This window comes from Macrotis lagotis, chromosome X (assembly GCF_037893015.1).
Source record: "Macrotis lagotis isolate mMagLag1 chromosome X, bilby.v1.9.chrom.fasta, whole genome shotgun sequence".
Lineage (NCBI taxonomy): Eukaryota > Metazoa > Chordata > Mammalia > Peramelemorphia > Peramelidae > Macrotis > Macrotis lagotis.
In genome coordinates, this window is record NC_133666.1 from 591,040,559 (window position 1) to 591,067,602 (window position 27,044).

The window sequence follows — 27,044 nt, forward strand, 5'->3', positions numbered from 1 at the left end:
TGCACCAGACAGATCCCATGCCAACTCATCTCTGCCTCAAAGAATCATTGTTTCCCTTCAAGATGAAACTTAAGTAACACCTTCTTTATGAAACCTTTCACTATCTTTCCTCCCTGTTTAATACATATTGCTTATTTTTTTCAATTACAAAAGATAGTTTTCAACATTCATCCTTTTGCAAGTTTTAGACTTCAGAAAATTTTTCTACCACCCTGCTTTCCCTCCCCTCTTCCCATGGCAGTGAACAATCTGATATAGATTGTATATATACAATCATGTTTAACATATTTCCATATTAGACATTTTGTGAAAGAAAAATTAGAACTAAGGGGGGAAAGATCATGAAAGAGAAAGGAATAACATAAAAGAAGTTTTAAAAAGTGAGCATATATGCTATATTCTGCATTCAGACAGACTCCATAGTTTTTCTCTGGATGTAAATGACATTTTCTATAACAAGACCCTCAGGATTGTCTTTGATCACTTGAACTCAAGAGAGAAACTGCATCCATTGTAGCTGATGATCTCATAATGTTTGTGCTAATGTGTAAAAAGTTTTCCTAGTTTTACTCATTTTGCTCAGCATCAATTCATGCAAGTCTTTCCAGGTTTTTCTAAAGTCTGTCCACTCATTATTTTTTTAAATGTGTTTTTAAATTTCTTCAAGGCAATGGGGTTAAGTGACCTTCTCAAGATCACACAACTAGTAATTATCAAATGTCTGAGGTCATATTTGAACTCAGGACAATCTGATTCTAGGGCTGGTGATCTATCCACTGCAGTACTTAGCTGCTCCTACTCGTTATTTCTTACAGAACGATAATATTCTATAGTGTTCACATACCAAAACTTTTTCAGCCATTGTTTGATTGCTGGAAATTCCCTCAATTTCCAATTCTTTGCCAATGAAAAAAGAATTTCTTCATATACTTTTGTATATGTGGTCTTTCCCCCCTTTTACTTTTTTGATCTCTTTGGGCAAGACCTACTAGTGGTATTGCGGGTTTAAATGGTATTCACAGTTTTATGCCCTTTGAGTGTGGTTCCAAAATGCTTTCTGGAATGGTTGACTCAATTCACAACTATTCCAATTCTCCCTCACCCTGGTGAGTTAGGTCCCAAGAATTTGGTTTCCAAATCTTTTTTCAGATTCTGGGATTGTCTTTAGGTTCTGAGAGGTTTTCTTTCTAGTTTTATTGGTCACAAGCCCCCCAACCTAGAATTTCTCCTCAAGATTATCAACTGAGGGGGCAGCTGGGTGGTACAGTGGATAGAGCACCAGCCCTGGAGTCAGGAGGACCTGAGTTCAATTCCGACCTCAGACACTTAATAATTACCTAGCTATATTGTCTTGGGCAAGCCACTTAATACCATTGCCTTGCAAAAACCTAAAAAAAAAATTATCAACTAAAATTCAATTTAATTAGCAGCTCACATAGCTCTTACAATAGAGCATTTATCATTACTAGGTCCATATCCCAAAACGATCATAAAGGGTAAAGAACCTATGTGTACAAAAATATTTATAGTAACTGTTTTTCCAGTGAGAAAGAATTAGAAATTGAGGCAATGCTCATCAATTGGGGAATGGCTAAACTAGGTTGTAGTATATAAATTCAGTGGAATACTATTGTTCTAAAAGATATGATGAGCAGGAATTTTTATAGAAAAAAAAACTAGAAAGACTTACCTGAATTGATGATGAGTGAAGTGAGTAAAAACAACAGAACATTATATATATAGTAGGAGCAACACTGTATGTTGATCAACTATGATCTATCAACTATGATAGATCAACAATGATCTAAGACAATTCCAAAAGACTTATGAAAGAAAATGCTATCTATATCCAAAAGAGAATTATGAAGTCTGAATGGAAATTGATGTGTACTAATTTTTTGTTCTTTTGTTTTTATTTTTCATGGTTTTTTCCCTTTTTCTTCTATTTCTTTTTATACAACCTGACTAATGTGAAAATATGAATCTATGTGTATAAAAAATTGCTTGCCATCTTGTGGAGGAGGCACAAGAAGGAGGGAGAAAGAAAAATATGTAATATATAAAAATATGTAAAAAATACAATATTATTTACAAAAAATAGAATAAGGTATTTACTAAGCTGAATCTGTTGCTATGGAACATTCCATCTAAAAGTCTATGACATAACTCTCCCACCAGTACCTATAGAGTAAAGAGGAAAGTGGGCTCAAATTTAGAGAGCCTTTTTTGCTCCTGCTGGAAGTTCTTTTCTCTCCTTTGTGGGGTGCTCAGTAATTTCCCTTTAGCAATGGTATGATTTCTTTTCTGAAATCTACATATAATTTGAATCTGCATTCAGTCTGTTCTTGGCTTATATCCCAGAGAATGATGCTATGGAGATGGCCAATTTAAATTTTCTGGACCCTTTGAAGTTCTAAAGGTTCTTTCCTTTCCAAGAAGTGCAGTGGGACTGAGACCAAGACCAAATTCAAAGCTCCCACAAATGACTCCTTCTTTAAGGGTGGGGGTGGAGGTAACTGAAATATTCTCTCCTCTTGCTATATTGTGAAATCTGAATCTCTGGTACAATTTGGTTTCTAAATTGTTGGGGTTTTTTTATTTACGGAAGACTCATAAATCGTAATTAAGCTTTTTTGGTCAATTCAAAAACTCTTCCTGTTGCACTCTAGTTCATTTAAGGCCATTTCTCACTTAAGGTCTTTGATTGAAACTTTTTTTCCATTAAAGTAGCAGGTCAACTTCTCATTTACTTTATTTATTTATTTTTTTGGCAAGGCAAATGAGGTTAAGTGGCTTGCCCAAGGCCACACAGCTAGGTAATTATTAAGTGTCTGAGACCGGATTTGAACCCAGGTACTCCTGACTCCAAGGCCAGTGCTTTATCCACTATGTCACCTAGCTGCCCCCCTCATTTACTTTAACCGGTGAGTGTGTTCACTTGATCAATTTACTCAACTCTACCTATATTTGTTTTTAAGTACCTTGTCTTTCTTTGTATACATATATGTGTGTGTGTGTGTGTGTGTGTGTGTGTGTGTGTACACACACACAAACATATGCACATTTTCTTTTTTAGGTTTTTTTTGCAAGGCAATGGGGTCAAGTGGCTTGCCCAAGGCCACACAGCTAGGTAATTATTAAGTGTCTGAGACCAGATTTGAACCCAGGTACTCCTGACTCCAGGGCCAGTGCTCTATCCACTGTGCCACCTAGCCACCCCTACATTTTCTTTTAATATTTATGTGTATACACATACACACATGAAATTCTGCCTGTACACATACTTCTTATTTGCTCCCAAATAGAATTAAGCTCATTGAGAGTTTTTCATTCTTTGTATTGTATCATCAATATATCTCAGTGTGCATTTCCTAGGATATAGGAGGTACTTAATACATGCTGATTGATTTATTTTATGCTTAATTGCCATAGCATGCTTTAAGATCACCATAGATTTTTCATCATCTAAGGAAAAGTTTGAACTTTGGGTTAAAAAGTAAACAAACAGTGAGTATCTTAGAATGACCAAAGATTTAATATTTCATGGATAATTACTTTGTACGAATGAATATGCAAGTAGGTTGTCCTTGGTTTACAAATTTTGTTTTAGTTAATATTTTTTCCCATTGCACATTTAAGAGAACTAATGATAAATTTTTGTAAAAACTGGTTAGGCAAAATAGAGAAAAATTTTTAGCGTTATTTTTCTAGAAAGGCAAGAGCTCAGGACTTCCAGCAAAGATGGTGGAGAGAAGACAGGCACAGTTCTAAAGTCTCCTGATCTCTTCCCCATCTATCACACGAAACAAACCTCTTAAAAGAAATCTCACCTACAGAACCCAGAAAGAAAAGCCAAGAGAAAGAACATCTACCTCAGCATTTGTCTCCAGCGGGAGCTGTGGCTGAATTCAGGCGGATGAGTCTGGGCCCAGAGGGTGGATCAGCCCCAATCAACAAGACTAGCAGCTGAATTGGAACAGGGAGTCTGAGGGCCTGAGAGCTAGACTTGCTGGATCAGAGGTGGGGCTGGACCACGGGGGCGTGACTCTGCGGGGGAGCAGAGGCGCTGGTGTTGGACCTGTGCCCCTGGAGATCCTGGACAGGGCTGGGGGGAGAATTCTGGAGCAGGGGAGCAGCAGACACCATCCCTGGGCTCCTCTGGTCTGAGTCCCATTACAACTCAGACTTCTCCCCTAACAAACAAATGAAAACTACTTCTGCCTCAGGCCCAGGTGTGTGAGCAGAAGAACCAGCCCAGCTGAGGAATGACCTCAGGCCAGGGTAAAGCCCACCATTGCTTGAAGGCAAAAGAATTCAATACCTCCAACTCCTCCCTTCAAGGAAAGGGAGAAGGACTCAGTCAAGGTCACAGACACTCCAGAGAAAGCAACCAGCACCTCCTACTGGCCAGCCAGAGAAACTGCACACAGTGAGTAAAGCCTTTAGCGATCCCAAGCCCCTGTGAACCAGCCCCTCCCCAACTCAGGTCTTAGCAAAATGAAGAAGGGTCAGCTGAAAAGTGGATCCATAGAAAAATTCTTGGAAGGGAAAGACACTAACTCAGAGAGACCTGGAACCTCTGAGGAGAATACAATCTGGTCTTCAGCACAGAAAGACTTCCTGGAAGAAATAAGGAAGGAGTATAAAAATCAACTAGAAAATTTGGGGGAGACAATAAACACCTTGCAACAAGAAACCAAATCTCTCAGATCTTCAAATGGGCAAATGCAAAAAAAGAAATTAATTCTCTCAAAACCTCAATTGGTCAAATGGAAAGCTCTTTCAACAGTAGAATTGACCAATTACAAAAGGAGTTGCAAAAGGTTAATGAAGAAAACTCCTCCCCACAAAAAAAGAATGGAGTCTAAAGAAACTAATGACTCCATGAGACAGCAAGAGTCAGTTAAACAAAATCAAAAATAGAAAAAGTAGAAGCAAATGTAAAATACCTCATCAACAAAACCACTGACCTCGAGAATAGATCGAGAAGGGGCAACCTGAAAATTATAGGACTTCCTGAAAACATTGAAGAGAAAAAAAAGCCTGGATTTAATATTACAGGATCTAGTGATGGAAAACTGCCCTGATATCATGGAATCAGAGGGCAAAGTAGTTATCGAAAGAGTACATTGATCCCCACCAGAAAAAGATCCTAAAATGAAAACACCAAGGAACATAGTGGCCAAACTGCAGAACTATCAGATAAAAGAGAAAATCCTGCAAGCAGCCAGAAAGAAACAATTTAAATGTCAAGGAGCCACAGTAAGGATCACGCAGGACCTGGCTGCATCAACTTTAAGGGATCAAAGGGCCTGGAATGAGATATTTCGAAGAGCACGGGAGATGGAATGCAGCCAAGAATCTACTTTCCTGCAAAGCTGAGCCTTCTCTTCCAGGGAAAAAGATGGACATTTAATGAAATGGAAGAATTCCAAAAATTTCTGATGAAAAGACCAGAGCTAAACAGAAAATTTGGGCATCAAACAGGAGGTTCAAGAGACACATGAAAAGGTAAAAAAAAGGGGGGGGGTGGTGGTAAAAGAAAAATAAATGCAATCCAGTAAGTTGAAACTGGCAATATCCCAGCATGGGAGTAAAAAAAAAAAAGATTCTCATAAACCTTGAGAAATGTAACTCTAACAGAGAGAGTACACCTAGCCACAAATGATGGACATTCATGACCTATCCATGAGACTACTATCTAATGGGATGTAACTGGCTTTAACCTCACTTGGGAGAAAGACTCTAATAACTCTCAGGAATTTTGACTCTATTTGATAGAATATATAGAACTAAAAGGGACAGAGACTTAGAATTTTCTATGACTTAGATAGAATGATCTAAAAAAAAAAATTACTGCCCTAAAAAGGGGGACAGGAAAGAGATGGGAGGAGGGAGGGGATTGAATGGGGTAAATCTCATTACACTAAGAGGTACAAAAACCCTATGGTAATAGTGGGGAAGAAGGGAGCAGAGGAGAAACACCTGACTCTTCTTCTCATCAGACTTGGCTTAAAGTCAACCTACACATACTCAGTTAACTTATAAAATATCTAACCTTTTAAGTATTAAAAGGGGAAAAGGGGAGGGGGGGACAGAGAAAGGGAAGGGTAGTGGGGGAAACAAGGGGAAATAACAAAAGGAAGGAAAGGGAAAAGGGAAAGGGGAAAGAAAAGAGAGGGTGTGATATAGGAGGGCAAACACACTGAAGGGGGTGGTTTTCAGAAACAAAAGACTGGGGAATATGGATAAAAGGGGGGAAAGGGGGAAAATACAAACAGAGGGAAGATAGCATGGAGGGCAATAAAGAATTCGTAATCATAACCTTGAATGTGAATGGGATGAACTCTCCCTTAAAACATAAGCAAATAGCAGAGTGGATTAAAAACCAGAATCCTACAATATGTTGCTTACAAGCAACTCATTTGAAGCAGAGAGACACATATAGAGTAAAGGTAAAAGGTTAGAGCAAAATATATTTTGCTTCAGCTGAAGTAAAAAAAGCAGGGGTAGCAATCCTTATCTCAGACAAAGCAGTAGCAAAAATAGATAGCGTTAAAAGAGATAAGGAAGGAAACTTTATCCTCCTAAAAGGTACCATAGACAATAAAGTCATTTCAATATTGAATATATATGCACCCAGTGGGACAGCACCCAAATTCTTAGAGGAGAAGCTGAAAGAATTACAGGAAGACATAGACAGCAAAACTCTACTAGTGGAAGACCTCAACCTCCCACTATCAGATCTAGATAAATTGAATCATAAAGCAAACAAGAAAGAAATTAGGGAAGTAAATAGATTGTTAGAAAAATTAGATGTGGTAGACTTATGGAGGAAACTGAATGGGGATAGAAAGGAATATACCATTTTCTCTGCAGTACATGGAACTTATACAAAAATTGACCATGTACTAGGACATAAAAACCTAGTGATCAACTGCAGAAAGGCAGAAATAGTGAATACATCTTTCTCAGATCACAATGCAATAAAAGTCTTATGCAATACTGGGCCAAGGAGATATAGACCCAGAACAAATTGGAAACTGAATAACCTCATCTTAAAAAATGAGTGGACCAAAAACCAAATTATAGAAAGAATTAACCATTTTATCCTAGATAATGATAATAATGGAACAACATACCAAAACCTATGGGATTCATTCAAAGCAACTCTCAGGGGGATATATTATAGCCCTAAAAGCTTATATGAATAAATTGGAGAAAGAGGAAATCAATGAAATAAACATGCAACTAAAAAAATTAGAGAAAGAACAAATCAAAAATCCCCAATTAAGTACCAAATTATAAATTCTAAAAATTAAAGGAGAAATTAATAAAATTGAAAGCAAAAAAACCTAATGAATTAATAAATAAAAGCAAAAGTTGGTATTATGAAAAAACCAATAAAATTGATAAAACTCTGGTCAATTTTATTAAAAAAAGAAAGAAGAAAACCAAATTGCTAGTATCATAAATGAAAAAGGTGAACTCACCACCAATGAGGAGGAAATTAAAGTAATAATTCAAAATTATTTTGCCCAACTCTATGCCAATAAATTTGATAATCTAAGTGAAATGGTTGAATATTTACAAAAATAAGAGTTGCCCAGGTTAAATGAAGAAGAGATTAAATACCTAAACAACCCTATCTCAGAAAAAGAAATTCAACAAGCCATTACTGAATTCCCTAAAAAAAAATCTCCAGGGCCTGATGGATTCACAAGTGAATTCGACCAAACATTTAAGGAACAATTGGTTCCAATCCTATATAAACTCTTTGGAAAAATAGGGAAAGATGGAACTCTGCCTAACTCTTTCTATGAAACCAATATGGTGCTGTTACCTAAACCAGGAAGCGTTAAAACAGAGAAAGAAAATTATACACCTATCTCCCTGATGAATATAGATGCAAAAATCCTAAATAAAATCTCAGCAAAACGATTACAACAAGTCATCACTAGGAAAATACATTATGATCAAGTAGGATTTGTTCTAGGAATGCAGGGTTGGTTCAATATTAGGAAAACTGTTAGTATACTCAATTATATCAACAACAAACCTATCAGGAATCATATGATCATATCAATAGATGCTGAAAAAGCTTTTGAAAAAAATACAGCATCCATTCCTATTAAAAACACTAGAGAGTGTAGAAATAAATGGACTGTTCCTTAAAATAATTAGCAGTATCTATCTGAAACCATCAACAAACATTATATTCAATAGGGAGAGGCTAGAGGCATTCCCAATAAGATCAGGGGTGAAACAAGGGTGCCCATTATCACCAGTACTATTCAATATTGTATTAGAAATGTTAGCATCAGCAATTAGAGAAGAAAAAGAAATTAAAGGAATTGGAATTGGGAAGGAAGAGACAAAACTCTCACTCTTTGCAGATGACATGATGGTCTACCTAGAGAATCCCAAGAAATCATCTAAAAAAACTACTGGAAACAATTAGCAATTTTAGCAAAGTTGAAGGTTATAAAATAAACCCTCATAAATCCTCAACTTTTCTATATATGTCTAGCAAGATACAGCAGGAAGAGCTAGAAAGAGAAATCCCATTCAAAGTAACCTCAGACAATATAACATATTTGAGAGTCTATTTGCCAAGACAGACTCAGAATCTTTTTGAAAACAATTATAAAACACTTCTCACACAAATTAAATTAGATTTAAATAACTGGGCAAATATCAACTGCTCATGGATAGGTAGAGCTAATATAATAAAAACGACAATTCTACCAAAACTAAACTAACTGTTTAGTGCCCTAGCAATCAAAATTCCAAAACATTACTTTAACGAGTTAGAAAAAATTGTAAGTAAATTTATATGGAGAAATAAAAAGGCAAGAATTGCCAGGAGCTTAATGAAAAAAGTGCAAAATAATGTGGCTTAGCCCTACCAGATCTAAAATTATATTATAAAGCATCAGTCATCAAAACTGTTTGGTATTGGCTAAGAAATAGAGTAGTAGACCAGTGGAATAGACTAGGTATAAAAGCAGGAAATGATTATAGTAATCTGCTGTTTGATAAACCCAAAGAGTCTGGCCATTGGGATAAAAACTCCCTTTTTGATAAAAATTGCTGGGAAAATTGGAAGTTAGTATGGAAGAAACTTAAATTAGACCAACACCTCACACCCTTTACCAAGATAAGATCCAAATGGTTACAGGACATAGATATAAAAAACAATACTATAAGCAAATTAGAAGATCAAGGACTTGTCTACCTGTCAGATCTATGGAAAGGGGAGCAGTTTATGACTAAGGAAGAGTTGGAGAACATCACCAAAAACCAATTAGATGATTTCAATTACATTAAATTAAAAAGCTTTTGCACAGATAAAACTAATGTAACTAAGATCAAAAGAGTAGTAAATTGGGAAACGATCTTTACAACTAAGGATTCTGACAAAGGACTCATTTCTAAAATATACAGAGAACTGAGTCATATTTACAAAACAAAAAGCCATTCCCCTACTGACAAATGGTCAAATGATATGCAAAGGCAATTTACAGATGAGGAGATCAAAGTAATCCATAGCCTTATGAAAAAATGCTCTAAATCATTAATTATTAGAGAAATGCAAATTAAAGCTTCCCTGAGGTACCACCTCACACCTCTCAGATTGGCCAATATGACCAGGAAGGAAAATGATCACTGTTGGAAGGGATGTGGGAAATATGGGACACTATTACACTGTTGGTGGAGCTGTGAACTCATCCAACCCTTCTGGAGAGCTATTTGGAACTATGCCCAAAGGGCAACAAAAATGTACATACCCTTTGACCCAGCAATACCACTACTGGGTCTATAGCCTGAAGAGATGAGGAAAAAGGGTAAAAACATTACTTGTACAAAAATATTTATAGCAGCCCTGTTTGTGGTGGCAAAGAATTGGAAATCCAGTAAATGTCCTTCAGTTGGGGAACGGCTTAGCAAACTGTGGTATATGTACATCATGGAGCACTATTGTTCTATTAGAAACCAGGAGGGACGGGATTTCAGGGAAACCTGGAGGGATTTGCATGAACTGATGCTGAGTGAGCTGAGCAGAACCAGAAAAACACTGTACACCCTAACAGAAACATGGGAGTGATGCTCAAGCTTGAAGGACTTGCTCATTCCATCAGTGCAACAATCGGGAAAAATTTTGGGCTGTCTGCAAAGGAGAGTGCCATCTGTATCCAGATTAAGTAGCTGTGGAGTTTGAACAAAGTGCAAGGACTATTCCCTTTAATTTAGAAAAAACAGATAGCTTATTGTCTGATCTTGTTACCTCTTAGACTTCTCTTTAAGGATATGATTTCTCTCTCATCACACCCAATTTGGATCAAGGTACAACATGGAAGCAAAGTAAAGATTGACAGGGTGCATTCTGTGGGGGGGGGAGGGGGAGGGAAGCAGGATTGGGGGAAAAATGTAAAACTCAAATAATATCTTTAATAAAATAAATTTAAATAATAAAAAAGAAAGGCAAGAGCTCACGGTGTCTAGCTCTCCATTCTCACCTGTCCCTCTCTATTCTTCATTTTCTCCTCTCTCTTCCAGTCTTGATTCTAACACTCTCCTCTTATTCTTGCTTCTTCCATCTGACTCTCTTTTTTGCCCTTCACAAGAAGGAACTCTTGATTCAATTGAGTTTAAATATTTATTAACATTTTATATAGTCAAAAATGTTCTAGATTGAATTAGTATATAAATTTCTTCTTCCTTAGAACTTTCCATGCTCTAGGGCTAGCATATTCCTACTTTCTGCTCCTTAATCCCTGTGATATCCCATCCATATGCAACTCAGAACTACCTTTCCCTTTCATGTCTAATCTTTCTCTTTCTTAGTATTTTTTGGTAGGATTTTTTAGGAGGGCTTGTCATACTATAGAGTGCACATTCAGATACAGTATCCACAGTTGAATTGAATATAGCAAACATGAGTGCACAAAACAACATGATGTGTAGCATATGACTAAAAATACCTATTAAAACATTTTATACACAGAATCAAGAATGTAATATATATCAATATCTGAGATATAACTTCACATTACAATTTTGCAGTGATCAAACTTAAAGTCACATGGAAAATCATAATCCATGTACCTATGCCAATAATTCAGGTATTGCCTTAACATATTAGCATATATAGAAAAGGTATAATAACACAAAAAACAGAATGCATAGAAATACATAGAGTATAAATTATCCACAGCAACAAATTTTGCAGGTATATATTGAGCCATCTCTGTGGGAGATAGGTATTTTATTTTTGTCTAATTTTTCCTGATTTTACTTTCTTTCTATCTAATATTCAAAAATATATATTTTTTCTCATAGACCTCATATTTTACCACTTTCTCCAGGGCTGACTACTCCTCTCATGTACCCTGACAGACTGAGGATTAGCATATTTTCTACTTCCCAAGGTCTTCCAATCTCTCTCTCTCTCTCTCTCTCTCTCTCTCTCTCTCTCTCTCTCTCTCTCTCTCAATAGTCATCCTTTAGAATTTTACTCCATCCATCTGTATTGGTCTGCACATAGTCTTGTCATCATCCCCTCAGGGTCTTCTGCTTCCATTCTCAGTGGGCTAGGGTGGTATGTTTCCAAGGGCCTCTTCCAGTTCCTCTTCATCACTATGACTCAGAAACCTTTCCTTTCTTGAAGTTCACGCCATCAGTCTATATCATTCTGTAAGCATATATATCACTTTTTTATTTTTATTTTTTTTAGGTTTTTGCAAGGCAAATGGGGTTAAGTGGCTTGCCCAAGGCCACACAGCTAGGTGATTATTAAGTGTCTGAGTCTGGATTTGAACCCAGGTACTCCTGACTGCAAGGCCAGTGCTTTATCCACTATGCCACCTAGCCGCCCCAGCATATATCACTTTTGCATTTAACTATGAACTACTGGTCATCCTCCCTTCTCAGTAAGTCAGAATCTGACTCAATTTTTTTCCTCCTTTCTATTTCTGTCTTTCAGGTTTAATATTCATGTAACTATCCCTGAGAACACCATATTTTGCCAGTTCATTAAGCTCTTGAACTTTCACTATTCATAGCTCTATTCTACCTCAACTGCCCATAGAGTTAGTCACCCCTTGAGCCTTACCATCACAACAAGTTGTGACATTCATTGCACCTTGAACCTTAATGTCTATTCACTGATCACAATCATCTTTACTTCCATTTCTCTTACTGTTTCAGTCCTTCAAAATTATTCTTTATCCTCTCCATAATAGCCAGTCACTCTTTCCTTCTTTTTCCCCCCCCCCCCAATTGCTCACATCTCTTCTGGCCTCATTTTTCTTCATTCAAGTAAGTGATTCTTGATATTACAGGAAATTAGAGATTTTCATGAGGTAAAGGTGATGAAGGAGAGCCTTTTGGACATGAGGGATAGATAAAGGAAAGGCACACATTGTCATCACATAACTATTTCCTATTGTCACTGATCACAAAGGAATAGTGACACAGTTCTGCCATCAAAATTTCCACAGTTCATTGTAGGTTATGGGGATAAGGGAGCAAATGTATATATGCAATCCCAGTATCTAATAGACAGCATCTGAGTGCTGGCATAAATCATATAGTTATTGACTCAGAATAAAAAGAAGTGCATTCCAGGTATAGGATTCTGCCTGAGCAAAGACTTGAAGACAAGAATTAAGATGTTGTGTTCAGGGAACAGGACTAGTAAGGGAAAAAAGTAGCATTGGAGATTGTGACAATGTACAATAAACTGATCTGGAAAAATATATTGTATCTAAACTGGACATATAAGAATCAAAAATTGAAGGTAACCCATTGGAGAGACCTATGGAGGATGTAAGGTGGGCTACACCTTATTGCAATTAATATATATTCTAGTTTGCTTTGGATTCCCAAGAAATACAAGTATTGTCATTCTCATCTCCACTCTTACTAGTTTATTAATACCTTATTTCCCACCAAATACATATTTAATGAATCCATATCTGTAAACAAGTTCAAGTTAAGAGGCCAACATTACAAACACATTAAAAAGTTTAGAAAGCGGGGCAGCTAGGTGGCATAGTGGATAAAGCACCAGCCCTGGAGTCAGGAGTACCTGGGTTCAAATCCAGTCTCAGACATTTAATAATCACCTAGCTGTGTGGCCTTGGGCAAGCCACTTAACCCCATTTGCCTTGCAAAACCCTAAAAAAAAGTTTAGAAAGCAAGATGTTCTTCAGTTCCATAAATTTCAGAAATTATTCAAATAAAGTTACTTTTCCTGGTCTGGAAATTAAGTTTTCCTATACTGCAACAATTTTAAGAATAAGAAGCATCATCCTAGCTGACCAGGCATGGAAATGAGTTGCTGAAATTCATAATTTAATGTTAATAAATGTTAAGTGTCAATTTCCAAAAGCATTGAGTCATTTTTCTCTCTATTTATTCCAATTCACTGAAGTTCACTGAAGCTTAAACTTAACTCTTCACATACCCAAAACCAATGACTACTCTCTGTAGAGCTCTCACTTTGTTCCCCTAGGATGGCAAATTATAACCCTAGTTCAAAATAATTCAAGATCCTATATTTAAACAGACAAAAGTTGCCCATACACACATTTCCAAAACTGAACACATTGTTTCTTATACACAAAGACATGCACATACACATGCACACAGATTCAACTTGGCATCAAAATTCTTATACCATTCTCATTCACTTTCCTTTAGACTTGCTAAAATTCAAGACATTTTTTTGTTAGTTGCTATGTGCTGTATTCGAGAAGGGATTCATCTTCAAATTAGTCTCCTTCCTTCACATACTTCAGGTCAAAGGCAACTATTCCCCTTGTATGAATGCATGTTATACAAACATGTACATATACACATGTTTATATGTATGTGTATATTTGTGTAAATAATTTTAAGTGAACAATTATTTTTGCCAGAGTTTGGACTTCCAACTTAATCTTCTAAGCTTTAGATTGGGCTTCCATTAATTCTTGGAGAAGAGTGAAACCACTATAACTGACTTTTCCTTAAGCCTTAAAGTTCTCTAACACAACAAGGCTCAACTGTTCTGAAAGCCTCCTGACCAGTGTTAAAAATCAGCCATTCTAGGGGCAGCTAGGTGGCATAGTGGATAGAATACTGACCCTGGAGTCAGGAGGACCTGAGTTCAAATACGGCCTCATACACTTAAAAATTGCCTAGCTGCATGACCTTGGTCAAGTTGTTTAACCCTATTTCCTTAAATAAATTTTTAAAAATCGACCATTCTAACATAATTTTTCTATTTCTTCATATGTCTCTTTGCACATCATATTCTAAGCTCCATAAAGGTAAGAACTATATTTGCCCACTTTTTTTGTCACTTATGAGATACTTAATAAATACTTATTGACTGATTGTTCACTAGGACTACTATATCACAACACTAGTTCATAATGAGATTGTAGCCCTTGATACTTCCATTTTTTTCCCCTTTCAAATAATCTGTTGACTAGTTATCTCTACTTTGGTCACAGAGGCAGGACATCAGGTGCAGGAATTAAATCCATTTCTTCTTGACTTCAAAGTCAATTTCTTGTCCATGATGCCATATGGAAAAATCTACAGGAATTAGTTTGAAAATAGACCTTCTAAGAGCTTACTGGATTTATGGAAACAATTAGAAATAATGCAAAAAATTCTCTTGTCCACCAGACCCTGAACTTTTAAAGTTGTGCTTGTTGGTCAGAACCACACTGCTATTTGAATACAAGGATAAGTCTGAGGAAACAAGGGTCCAGCTGCTAATTTCCTTGATCCCAATCCCAGTGTCTTACAATATATAGTGGGAATTCACATGTCTTTATTGATTCCCTCTTTTTTATGCTCAGAACTTAGTACATACAGTGTCTGGTACAAATTAAGCACTTAATAAATGTTTATTGATGAATTGATGCATATACAACTTCTTAATTTGATCCTTTAATTGGAGAGCTTATGGGAAGGATTGAAGCTAAGTTGCACCTGTCCGTTGTCAATATACCACAACTACAACAACAGAATGATAAGTTTTTGTTGCATGCCTGCAGTATGGCAAGCACTATGCTAGGCAGAGGGGGAGATAAAACATTTAGCTGAGACAAACTCTCTCCTTTTAGAGAGCTTACAAGTTTACAGAACGAGTCACCAACATAGAGAGTAACAATGCATAATATTACCTGATAGACACATCAAATATTTACAAAACAAAATGTTTTTAAAGTCTGAGAAGTAAGTTCTATATAAACTGGAACAGAGGTGAGGAAAGAGGGGATCAGAAGGTTTTCTAGAGGATCAGAATTAGGTTTTTGGTTTCATTGCAACAGGGAACTCCAAAATAAAGAAGTCATCTCTACTGATGGAGGCCAGTACCTTCTATATAACACATGAGCTTAGAAGTGATTTGGTCAGCATCACACAGGCAGGACATCAGGTACAGGGATTAAATTCCTTTCTTCTTGACTTCAAAGTCAATTTCTTGTCAATGATGCCACATGGAAAATCTACAAGAATTAGCTTGAAAAATAGACCTTCTAAAAGCTTATTGGATTTCTGGAAACAATTTAAAATAATGCATAAAACTGACTATAAGAATCATATCCTTTGATAGACACTGCACTGCTAGACATGTAGACATGTATATATAATATATATATAATATATTTGCTAGACATACATATACATGTTCATTTATACATGTATCTATGCACAAACATCCATGCATACATACCCATATATTTATATGTGCATGCATTTATGCACATACATATGTATGTGTATATATACATATGTGTGTATATATATGTATACATATACACACACACACACACACACACATGTCCAATGAGGAAGACAAAGACAGAAAGTTCTCGTCGACGCCATACTATTTTATTTATTTATTTATTTATTTTGACTGGGTGATGGGGTTAAATGACTTTCCCAGGGCCACCCAGCTAGGTAATTGTTAAGTGTCTGAGGTTGGATTTGAACTCAGGTACTCCTGACTCCAGGGCCGGTGCTCTATCCATTATGCCACCTAGCCACCCCAATGCCATACTATTCATGGCAGACCTTATTAGGGGACAAAAATTAAAAACAAAGTAGATGTCCATTGATTGACAAATGGCTAGATAAATTTGGTACATTCATATAAGAATGTTACTGTGCTGTAAGGAATGATGAATATGTAGAATTCAGAGAAGCATAAATAGGCATATGAATGAATAGAGATCAAGAAGGAGAACAAGGGGCGGCTAGGTGGTGCAGTGGATAGAGCACCGGCCCTGGAGTCAGGAGTACCTGAGTTCAAATGCAGCCTCAGACACTTGATAATTACCTAGCTGTGTGGACTTGGGCAAGCTACTTAATTAACCCCATTGCCTTGCAAAAACTAAAAAAGAAAAAAAAAGAACCAGGAAAAACTGGCAAAAACAATGTAATTAAAAGAACAAAAACAAGTAAAAATGAATAATTTGTAATTGTAAAGACAAGATTAGCCCTCAAAATGACATGAAAAGATAATTCTTATTTTAAGGGAAGTGAATGATTGAGGGAGGAGAGAAGGGGGGGGGTAATAGTGATTAAAAAAGAGAAAGAAAAATAAAGAAAAGGAATGCCAATGAAATATTTTTAAAATATACTTAGAAATTTAAAAATATACCTAAAATATGCAAAAAAATTTAAGGATATAAACATATAATACTAGTCCTACTGAATTAAATTATAACATACATATATACACAAATTATATATACAAACACACATACACACACATATATACAACAGCAATGTATAAATATGACATATGTATGTATATATATATATATATATATATTTTAAATAGAAGTTACATAATAGAGAGCTATTCTTTCTTGGATAGACTTGTAGTGAAAAACTATCATATTAGTTTTATGATGCTCTTGTGGGTTTAGAAAGACTATTGAGATTGGAAGAGAAGCAGTAGAATTGGTAAAGTATAAATGAATCTGCAAATCTGATTTCTGACAAAAATTTATAATAAAGAATGTTTAGAATACATATGGGGAAAAAAAGAGAAATATCACATAGGGACAACAAGAGCTAACTTAAAATAATGTATTCCAAGGCATCTCCTCTTTCTTTCTTTCTTTCTTCCTTTCTTTCTTTCTTTCTTTCTTTCTTTCTTTCTTTCTTTCTTTCTTTCTTTCTTTCTTTCTTTCTTCCTTCCTTCCTTCCTTCCTTCCTTCCTTCCTTTTGTTCTTTCTTTCGTTCTTTCTTTCTTTTTTTGGACTAGGCTACTAGACAATTATGATAGACAAACTTAATACTTTAGTCACCCATTATTTCAGCAGATCCCTTGATACATTTTTATGATTTTTTTATGGAAAAATAAAAGAGATGAGGGTTAAATGACAATACAATTGAGTGAATTGGGGACTGTATGAATGGTCAGACTCAAAGAGTAGTCTTTAATGGTTGGATATTAACTTGGGAGACAATGTCTAGTTAAATGCCAAAGAGGTTTCCTTGTTCAGCATAGTGTTTCTAAAAATGACATAGGTGGCAAGATTATTTAATTTGGAGATGACCACAAAGCTAGGAGGGAAAATAGCCCATTGGATTACACACATAGTGAACATTTCAAAATATTTAACAGACTGATCTAAATGGAATAAGATAAAATTTAATAGAGAGAATCACAGTCCTGCACTTGGGTGCAAAATTCAACCTCACAAGTACAAGATGTGAGAGGAATGAGTAAATAGAAATCTTTGTGAAGAAAAGATCCAGAGGTTTAGTGAATATAAACTCAATCAATGGAAGGGAAACTCCTGCCTATGCAAGTCTATAACTCTTCAGCAGTCTATATAGGCTAGAAGAGTTGATTGGGGATGAGTTGCTGAAGGCCATATAGTTAGTATGTATCAGAGACAGAAGTCTCCAAGGTGAAGACTAGCTCTCTACTATCTGCTATGTTAACATGAAATGGCAACCAAAGGACCAGTATGCTCTTGAACTGTTTTGAGAGAGGTATAATGTGCAAAAGTAAAAAAAAAAGGTGATGATTCTATTATACCCTGGTCTGATCACATTTGACTTACTGTGTTCTATTGTTAAATATATTTGAAAAGGAGTTTAAGAAGCCAGAGAACATTCAGAGAAAAGCCTTCAACAACCAGGGTGATAAGACCATTCAATAAAGAGAACAGTTTTGGAGGAATTGTGGATGTTTAATTTGCAGAAGAAAGGAGTGAGAGAGAACAAATAAATACTTGATAACCAAAAGAAATAATTTTAAATGATGATAGAGTTGTGTCCTTCATGTTCTAAAGGGGTATTAATAATTTCATTTTCATAAGCTATTATGAGATGGTTCAACTAGCTAAAATGTCCAGATCAAAAATAATATGGAAATGGTATAGCTTAAGTTCACAAAGCCCTTATGTGCTTCCAATTATGGATGAAACAAAGAATTACAGGTGCAAAAAAAGAGGGCAGGTACATAGGAAGACATATCTGAGCTGAGCCTTGAAGGAAGAAAAGGATTATAGATTACAGGTGAAGTGTGAAATTTATGAAGGCAGGTGATGGTATATATGGTACAGAAAAGTTTAAGTGAAATGGAACATTGTTAGAGTAGTAATGGGAAATGTTGAAAATGTGAGCTGGAGGGAAACAAACATCCTAACAATTAGAGTTGTCTAAAGAAGAAAAATGGACTGCTTCTGTTGTAGGAACTTTATCAATGGCAATGTTTGAGAAAAAGTCGTCTGATAAATAATAGGCAATAAATATTTATTTATTGATTGAGTGATCAGTTGTCAGGAATGTTTTAGAGTGGATTCCTTTCTGGCTATTGGCTGGACTAGATAATCTCTGAAATCCCTTTCAACATGATTCTTTAACTTCTTTAACTTTAGTATTTTCTAACTTATGCTACATTGATGAAAGACCCCCTGTGTACAGAATTATACTAAATGTGTGGTAGAGAAGGGAGCAGGGAGGGTAACATATAGATCAGACACAGCCCTTTAAACACTTTGATAAAGTGAATCCAGTGCCTCAGTAATTTCACTCTCTTGCAAAAGACCAAGTCATTATTTTGAATGAGCTCAGTACTAATGAAAAGTAATGATATTTCCCCACCTAGTGGCCATTTTGAATAACAAGAGCAAAAAGTGTATACTATTTGGTATGAAAAAAGCCTGTTTTCTCCACACCTTAGTCACTAGGTCTTTAGAAGCTATTGGGGGGTGGTACTTGATCACTTATTTTTAGGTCTTTTGCAAGGCAATGGGGTTAAGTGGCTTGCCCAAGGCCACACAGCTAGGTAATTAAGTGTCTGAGACCGGATTTGAACCCAGGTACTCCTGACTCCAGGGCCAGTGCTTTATCCACTGTGCCACTTAGCCACCCCACTGATCACTTTTTAGTGATCATACATTTACATCATTTCACATTACTCTTCTATGTGCTTTCCAATTCAATCAAACTTTCCCATACCACTTATGTCATCACTTACCTCTATGAATTCCACATGTCACAGATGATTTGAATGGTTTGCTTCCTCATTGCTTAGACAAGGGACTCCCTGAGCTTCCAAGATCAAATACAAACATCTTTATTTGGCATTTCATAGGATCAGAGATTTAAAGCTTAATGGGAACTTAGACCCCATATGATTCAACACCTTTATCTTATAGTTATAGCAACTCTCTTCCAGGGAGAGAAAGTGACTTGTCCAAAGTCATTCATATAAGAAGCATTGAATGTGGGATTTGAACCCAGGTCCATTGATTGAAGAATCAGTGTCCTTTACAATGTACCCTAGTATCTCCCTTTACAACCGGATTCCAATCTACCTTTCCAGCTTTAGTATACATTAGTTCCTTCTGTGCACTATGTAGTTTAACCTAATTGTCTTTTTTACTATTACTTACACATGCTGTTCCAGCTGCCATCACTATCTTTGCACAGTCCCCCACACTTCTTCCTCTTACAATTTCTACCTTCCTTCATAACTCAGCTCAGATTTCACCATTGACATAAGATCTTTTGAAATTCCCCCATTCCTCAGCAGCTAGTAACTCTCCCTCCAAACCCCACCCCCAAACAACCTTGCATTTATTTTGTATATATATATATATATATATATTTCTGTGTATGTCTCATAGATAGACTATACAGTCTTTAATTTCTTTTCTTTTCTCCCTTCCTTCCTTTTCCCCCTCCTTCTTCCCCCCTTTTTCTTTCTTACTTTCCTTTTCTCTTTTTCCCTTTCTTCCTTCTTCCCTTTCTTTCAATAATTATTTCTTTCCTTCCGTCTTTTTCTTTCTTTCTTTTCTACTCTTGCATTCTTATTTTGTTCTTGTAACCCAAGCACTAACATAGTAACATAGTAAAAATCTGATAAAGGCTTGTTAATTGTGTGACTTTAGTTTTTATAAAGAGATGTCTATGTCTAATTTTTCTGCAAAGAGATGAAGCTGGGCTTTTTTCCCTAAATAACGAGAAAGTTTTAGGGAAGAAGCAATAACAATGAAACCAAAGAACTCAACTTTTAGCATAAGGAAATCAACATCTTCAAACTTTCCTTTTTTTTCCATGAGGAGCACTAGAAAATGGTCTGGACTAAGAGACAAGCCACTTTACTTTGGATACTAGTTCTGCCATTAACTAGCTGAATTATGCTCACAGAATCACAGATTTAGAGCAGAAGAGATCATATGGTCCAGCTGCCCCCTTTTCTAGATATCGAAATTATGACCCAGAAGAGCAAGGAAAAGAAAAAGGTCAAATGGGGAGCAAGGTGAGACATGAATCTTGATCCTCCTCCTCCAAATCCAGGGTGCTTCCTGCTTTGCTATGCTGCTTTTCCCTTTAGGAAAAATCATTTCTTCTCTTTGGAGCTCTGTTTCATCATCTGCAAACCAGTTAGTCTGTATATCTTTTGAATGTACTCCATTTCCAACTGTGGAGTCAATCAACACTTAGTGTTGTCTCTTCAACAGTGAGAATGGAGCCAATTATAGTATGTCTGAGTATGCACCAATTCAAAGAGTAAGAGACTTGCATTCCATAATTAATACTTTCTTCTACATAAGACTGAATCATCTAGGATCATCATTCCTATCCTTGCAAGAGGAGGTATATTTATTCCCATTTTAGAAATTCTTACAGATTGAATAAACAGTTTCATAAACATAAAAATGAATGACCAAAAATGACATATTTTGTCAGGCCTAGAATTCAAACCCGTGTCACCTATGTTCTAGATTACCCGAAAGGGACTAAAATGTAATAAGTCTAGAAATGTAGCTGGATTATGATTTTTGTTAAAGAATATCATATAGGGGTGGCTAGGTGGCGTAGTGGATAAAGCACCGGCCTTGGAGTCAGGAGTGCTTGGGTTCAAATCCGGTCTCAGACACTTAATAATTACCTAGCTGTGTGGCCTTGGGCAAGCCACTTAACCCCATTTGCCTTGCAAAAAAAACCCTAAAAAAAATAAGAATATCATATATGGGTAATTCATACAGACAAAATTCCATCAGACAATTTTAATTTTATGTGACAAAACCTTAGTGGTTATTGAATATTGAATATAAAGAGATTCTACTTGACCAAAGCACTACTGACTATCACATAAAATATGGAAAAACCTCTCCAAGACTAAGAACATGAGAACTATCTATTCTAAGTTAGACCAATAGTCAATATAATTATTCTAATGAGTGCTTTATGTCACTAAGAAAAGCAGTGAATGCATATATCTTCCCTAATGCTAATTTGTAAATTTGGGGATTATCTCAAAAGATTATTATTTCTCTTATTAATGTTTATGACTGCCATCTATGAATTTAAATAAGTGAATTTTGGAGACTACTTATGTTTTCAGGAATGAAGAATGAATTGAGGGAATTTAGGGGCTTAGAACAGCAACTGGTTAATTGTGAGATCTGAATGAACTTTACTGATTTGATCTTTTGATTCAGATAAGGAGCTAGCTAGCTAAGTATCTATTCAATTATGAGTCTAGTCCAGTTGCTGCCATGTGAGAAAATCTTGTACAATGGTAGGAATTGGGGTAAAACTTTATTGCATTGTTTGAACCTAGCCCTAGGTGGCTGGGATACTGAACAACCTCTCCTTGCTGTTTACAGAGAAGGACTTAAGTTTTGCTAACCAAAAAGATATGCCCATCCAAAAACTGATGCAAGTGGTTTTTCTCATAGTTATTCATCTTAAGCAACCCACATCTTATTTGAAAACTCATATGGTTAATCAGTTGTTGTTTTCATGTTGCTTTGATTGAATGCAGACACCTGGAAGGGGACACCACTCTTTTTCTGATTTCAGGGAATAGCAAATCCCCAATCTTTTTTCAAATAAGAAATCAGTTTACCTAATGTGTCCTGGTTGTTTTCTTTTAATTAATTAAATTTTTTGATTAATGGTTTTTAATGTATAAAAATCTATCTTTCCCTATATATGAGGCCCAGTGCCTAAGTTGAAGAAGCAGCTTAGTCTCAATTTGTTGGACAATTGGAATATTGCTTAATAAAATCAGTATACTTCGAAGTTTGAAACTTCATTTCCTCAGGCATTTCATCTTTCAACTATCATGAAATGAATGAATGAATGAATAAATGAATAAAATATTAACTCAGAGCTTACCATGTTCAAAAAACTGGACTGAGTGCTAGGGATATACATAGAAAAGAAAGAAAAGTCCTTATTTTCAAGGTTGTCACATTCTGCTGTGTAAGATTGCATACATATATACATGCATATAGCCTTAAGGTATGTGTGTGGTATGTGTGGTATGTGTGGTATGTGTGTGTGTGTGTGCATGTGCACACACACACACACACACACGCATTCAACCAATATTTTGGAAAAGTCCTAGGGTCCTTAGAGTATAACAGCAAAGTACATGTTATGTCCTCTTTAATGTCATTATTCATCATTTTAGGAAGAGAAGGATATCCATGTCAACCTTTAGCCAAAAAGTTCAAAACACGAATCTCTCCTACAACAGAATAAATAATTCAGCAAAACATTTGACAACTTGCCAAGCATTCATTAAATGTCCTCTATATGGAAGCACTTACATGACCTCTGTTGATACAAAACTTTTTTTTAATTGTCAATGTATATGTTCTCCAGGGGTTTTTATTCTTTTTGGAGATTAAATAGGGTCAAGAAATAGAACAGATATAAAAATACATATAATACAACATGAAGTATTTGTAAGATTGAAGAAAAGATCCACACAAATTGCTTTAGAGGAGAAAAAAGAAAAAAGACATTATAGAGAATATTTTCACCTAAAAGATGAAGATGAAGGAAGGATTGATAGAAGAGGTTGAACTTTGTGCAAAGGATTCTAAAATACGTAAAGGATCATAAATTCTGATATCTCTGATGAAGAGTGCCCAGAAAATGATGTTTAGATTGAGAGATCAAATAATGCAGAAGATTTGGATTTAATTGGACCAGAAAGATCCATTTCACATACCTTTCAACATGATGGACCATTGAACTATGGCATGGTTGCCAAAGGAAGGTGCAGCCATAACTGAGTATGTTGAAACTGGAAAGCACATCCCTCGAAGACAAAAAAGTTGCTTGACCAGAGAAGAGATTGCATTATTTGCAGACTCAGGTGATGTAATCAGTGCAGTGGACCAAAGACTATAAACTGTATAATTTTGAAAAGAAAGCCAGATCCACAGTACCTGACAGAGGAAAACTCTAATATTCTTCAACCAAGAAGAGAAAAGGAAGAGATGAAAACAAGATTCTAGATAATTTCTAAGAAATGGTATATAGAAAGACAAGGGGAAGGATGACAAATAAGAACTTTATTCATTGTACAACCAAAAATGTTGAAAGTGTCTTTGCAACCATATCTCTTCTCTAATGAAATGTAAACAAAGGTTACAATGGGAAAATAATAAAATAAAAGACAGATAAGGGAAGGGATATATTCCAGGCATGAGAGACATTCTATATGAGTTCCTAGAGACTGAAAATTGGCATATTTAGTTTAGTTAACAGAGTGATAAGGAAACTAAAATGAAATAAATATAGGAAGGTAGTTAGAGCCAAGTTATATATGACTTTTAATGGCAGGCAAAGGAGTTCAAATTTTATCCTGAGGTTAAAAGGAAACAATTTGGTGTCACTGAAGGCTTTTGAATTGGAAAGTGAAATGGTGACATTTTTTCCCACTTAGAAGATATTTTGGCAGAAATATGAAGGGGAGAGACTCAAGGTTGAAAAATCAATTGACAGATTGCTACAATAATCTAGGTTAAATGAGAGGTGATAAGATAATGATTCGGGGTAGGAAATGAGGTGAGACAATGGTGATCTGTGCCTCATAGATTGTGCAATCCCTCACTAACTGGGTTTAGTGTGTACAATAAGAGCCAACCTATTGCTATTTCTCTGTATGTCGCCAATATAATGTTTTTAGACCCTTTTATTACATTTTCTCATTTTCTATTGTCTAGATGATGTAATTTATATATGACTATAAGATATTTAATATTGTTGATCTTCATCTTAAATGCCTCAAAAATGACTTGTTGAGGTAACAAGTACATCTATGTCACTAATGAGGACTTCTCTGAGCTCACATTAGGTTTATTCTTGCTCTTTATGAAAAGATAGCAAGTAGGAAGTCCAAATTAAAGAGTCAAGTGCTCTGCAGCAGTCCCTGAAATCATTGCCATAGAGACTAAGAGACAAGGAGGACTTCTACAAGAAAGTCACAAAAACCTTTCAGAAGAATACAAATGGATTTATTTACAATTAAACAGAAACTGTAGTATAAATTTTCATTTCTCTTTTTTCATTTCAAGTTGCTATAAAATTAATTTTCAGTACTAGACAAAGGCTTACTACTTGAGTTTGTGTAAAGAATGCCGATATGAGATATGAAACATGGCTGCTGAACCAGGAATGCATAACTTGTCTGTTAGCATGTAACATACCCAGTGTTACATGAACCTGAATAGGAGGGTAAACATCTTTGTCGGCATGGTTTTCCATAGTTGCTCTCATTGCATTCTTGAAAAGTTCAAATACCATGTGATAGAGATGTGATGGTACATAAACCACGTGCATGGGTTGTCCTGGTGATTTTGCATTTAATTCTTCAAGTTCTAGTTCTGGAGAATTAATATAATATAAATCACAAAGACGCCTTGCATTTTCATAGCCATCTTTAATAACTTCAACAACATTACAATTTGGATTAATGCTTCCAATGTGTTTTCGGTGAGTTGAACTTCCTTTTCCTTTTCCACCAGTGAGGAGTGCTGATTGAGTAGCATTCTGATTGAAATGCGACTCACGTAAAAACGATCCAATCACACCCTGAGCCATGGTAGGAATGACATCATTATGTCGATTCCGGATTCTTATCACAGTGTCTGTAAAGTCAATTAACAGCTTTAGCATTTTCAGCACTTTTATCCTTAACATCAAAGAGCTCCTGTAGACTCTGGACGTACCAGCTCTGGACCAATTGAACTGAAGGTGTTCTTAGAAGATTGTCTGGAAGAAGACTTATTTCTTTCATTATGTTTGCCAATCTCACTGGCAATTCCTGCCGCAAAAACATAAATGAGGTCTTTTCACATGCATTCACAGATCCGAAGTCCAGAAACTGCTTCATGGAGAGCGGGGACGGGGAGAAGCGCGAGTAAAACTCCACCTGGCCCGGGACGCTGCGCTCGGGGCCGGCGCCGGGCCCCCGGCTTGGGTTGGGATCCGGACCCGGCCCGGGCAGGCCGAAGCTGCCCGGAGCAGGTACCTCATCAACCTCGTATCGAACCAGCAGTCCCGAGACCGGGAGGTGCCATGGCACGCGCGCGGCTCCCGGCATCCCTGGTTGTCTATTTCTTAACTCAACTTGCTTATTACTTACCAATTGTCCATTTGTGCTTTCTAACTATACAGTAATTCTCAGTTCCCCTTTTGTCCCATTTGCTCAAGCACCAATTTATTTCAATCATTTTGTTTTACCTTTTATGATGTTATTTTTTTGTCATTATGTTTTACCTTTTACCTCTGACCTCATGTCCTTCCCTGGTCTAGGTGAATTCTGGCCCATTGTACTCTAATAAGGTTTGAGTAAAGGGTAGATCCTTTGTCTAGACTGCCTAATGCTGAGAGTGATACGGGAATAATAGTGACATAAAGTCAGTTCCCTCAACTTCACATTAGAATAGGTCCACCTCTTTAGTCTTCTCGTTGTTAACTAATCAACATTGATTGTCATCTGTCAGGAATACTGATTCTTCCAAGGGCACATAAGTGGCAAGCATCTGCCATGATCCGCCTTTGTTTTATAAGAGATGGCCAAATGACCAATCCTTTTTATTAATCAATAAAATGGCTAATTACCCAGAAATTATGTCTCTCGAATTTTTTATCAGATTTATCAGAAAAGATGCAAAACTATATCTTGAAATTCCTTGAAAATGAGAGTTACAGAGGTTAGAGCCTTGGCTCATCCCTCCTATCATTCCTCTTCAAAACAACCTTAAAATAATGCCTCAAATCAGACTTGGAAGCAGCAGAGTCAACAAAAGGTCAGAAGGAGACATTTTTCTAGCCTAAGACAACTCAAGAGGTCCACAGAAGAGAGCTGTAGGTTATAGATCCAGAACCCAGTAGTAGAACTAGTCTTGAGCCTTGAAGATAGCTATGACAGCAGCAGCAACCACCACAACTTCAAGAACATTTAGCCCAGAGATGATACAGGACAAGCCAGAAGTCAACTAGTCAGAAAGAGATTCTAGGGGACTTTTTGTTGGCACTAGGTTCAGTTGGCACTGTTCAGTAACTCTATTGCCCATAATCATTTCTGGGTCACAGGTCAAGGATGGAGAGGACTGCTAACACTTCTGGCTATGGGAAAGCAGATTTGGTCATAGTTAGTAGGTCCAAGAGGTAATGGACTTTCTCATTCCATCAATGCAATATTCAGGAACAATTTAGGGAGTATCTGAGAAGGAGAATACCATCTGCATCTAAAGAAA

The 27,044-nt window shown here is 36.3% G+C and overlaps 1 pseudogene; it reads right to left on the bottom strand.

Moving 5' to 3' along the window:
* The window catches only part of LOC141499392 (pyruvate dehydrogenase (acetyl-transferring) kinase isozyme 1, mitochondrial-like), a 99,553-nt pseudogene extending 73,615 nt beyond the window's left edge, over positions 1 to 25,938 (bottom strand).
* Between the last annotated feature and the right edge of the window lie 1,106 nt (positions 25,939 to 27,044).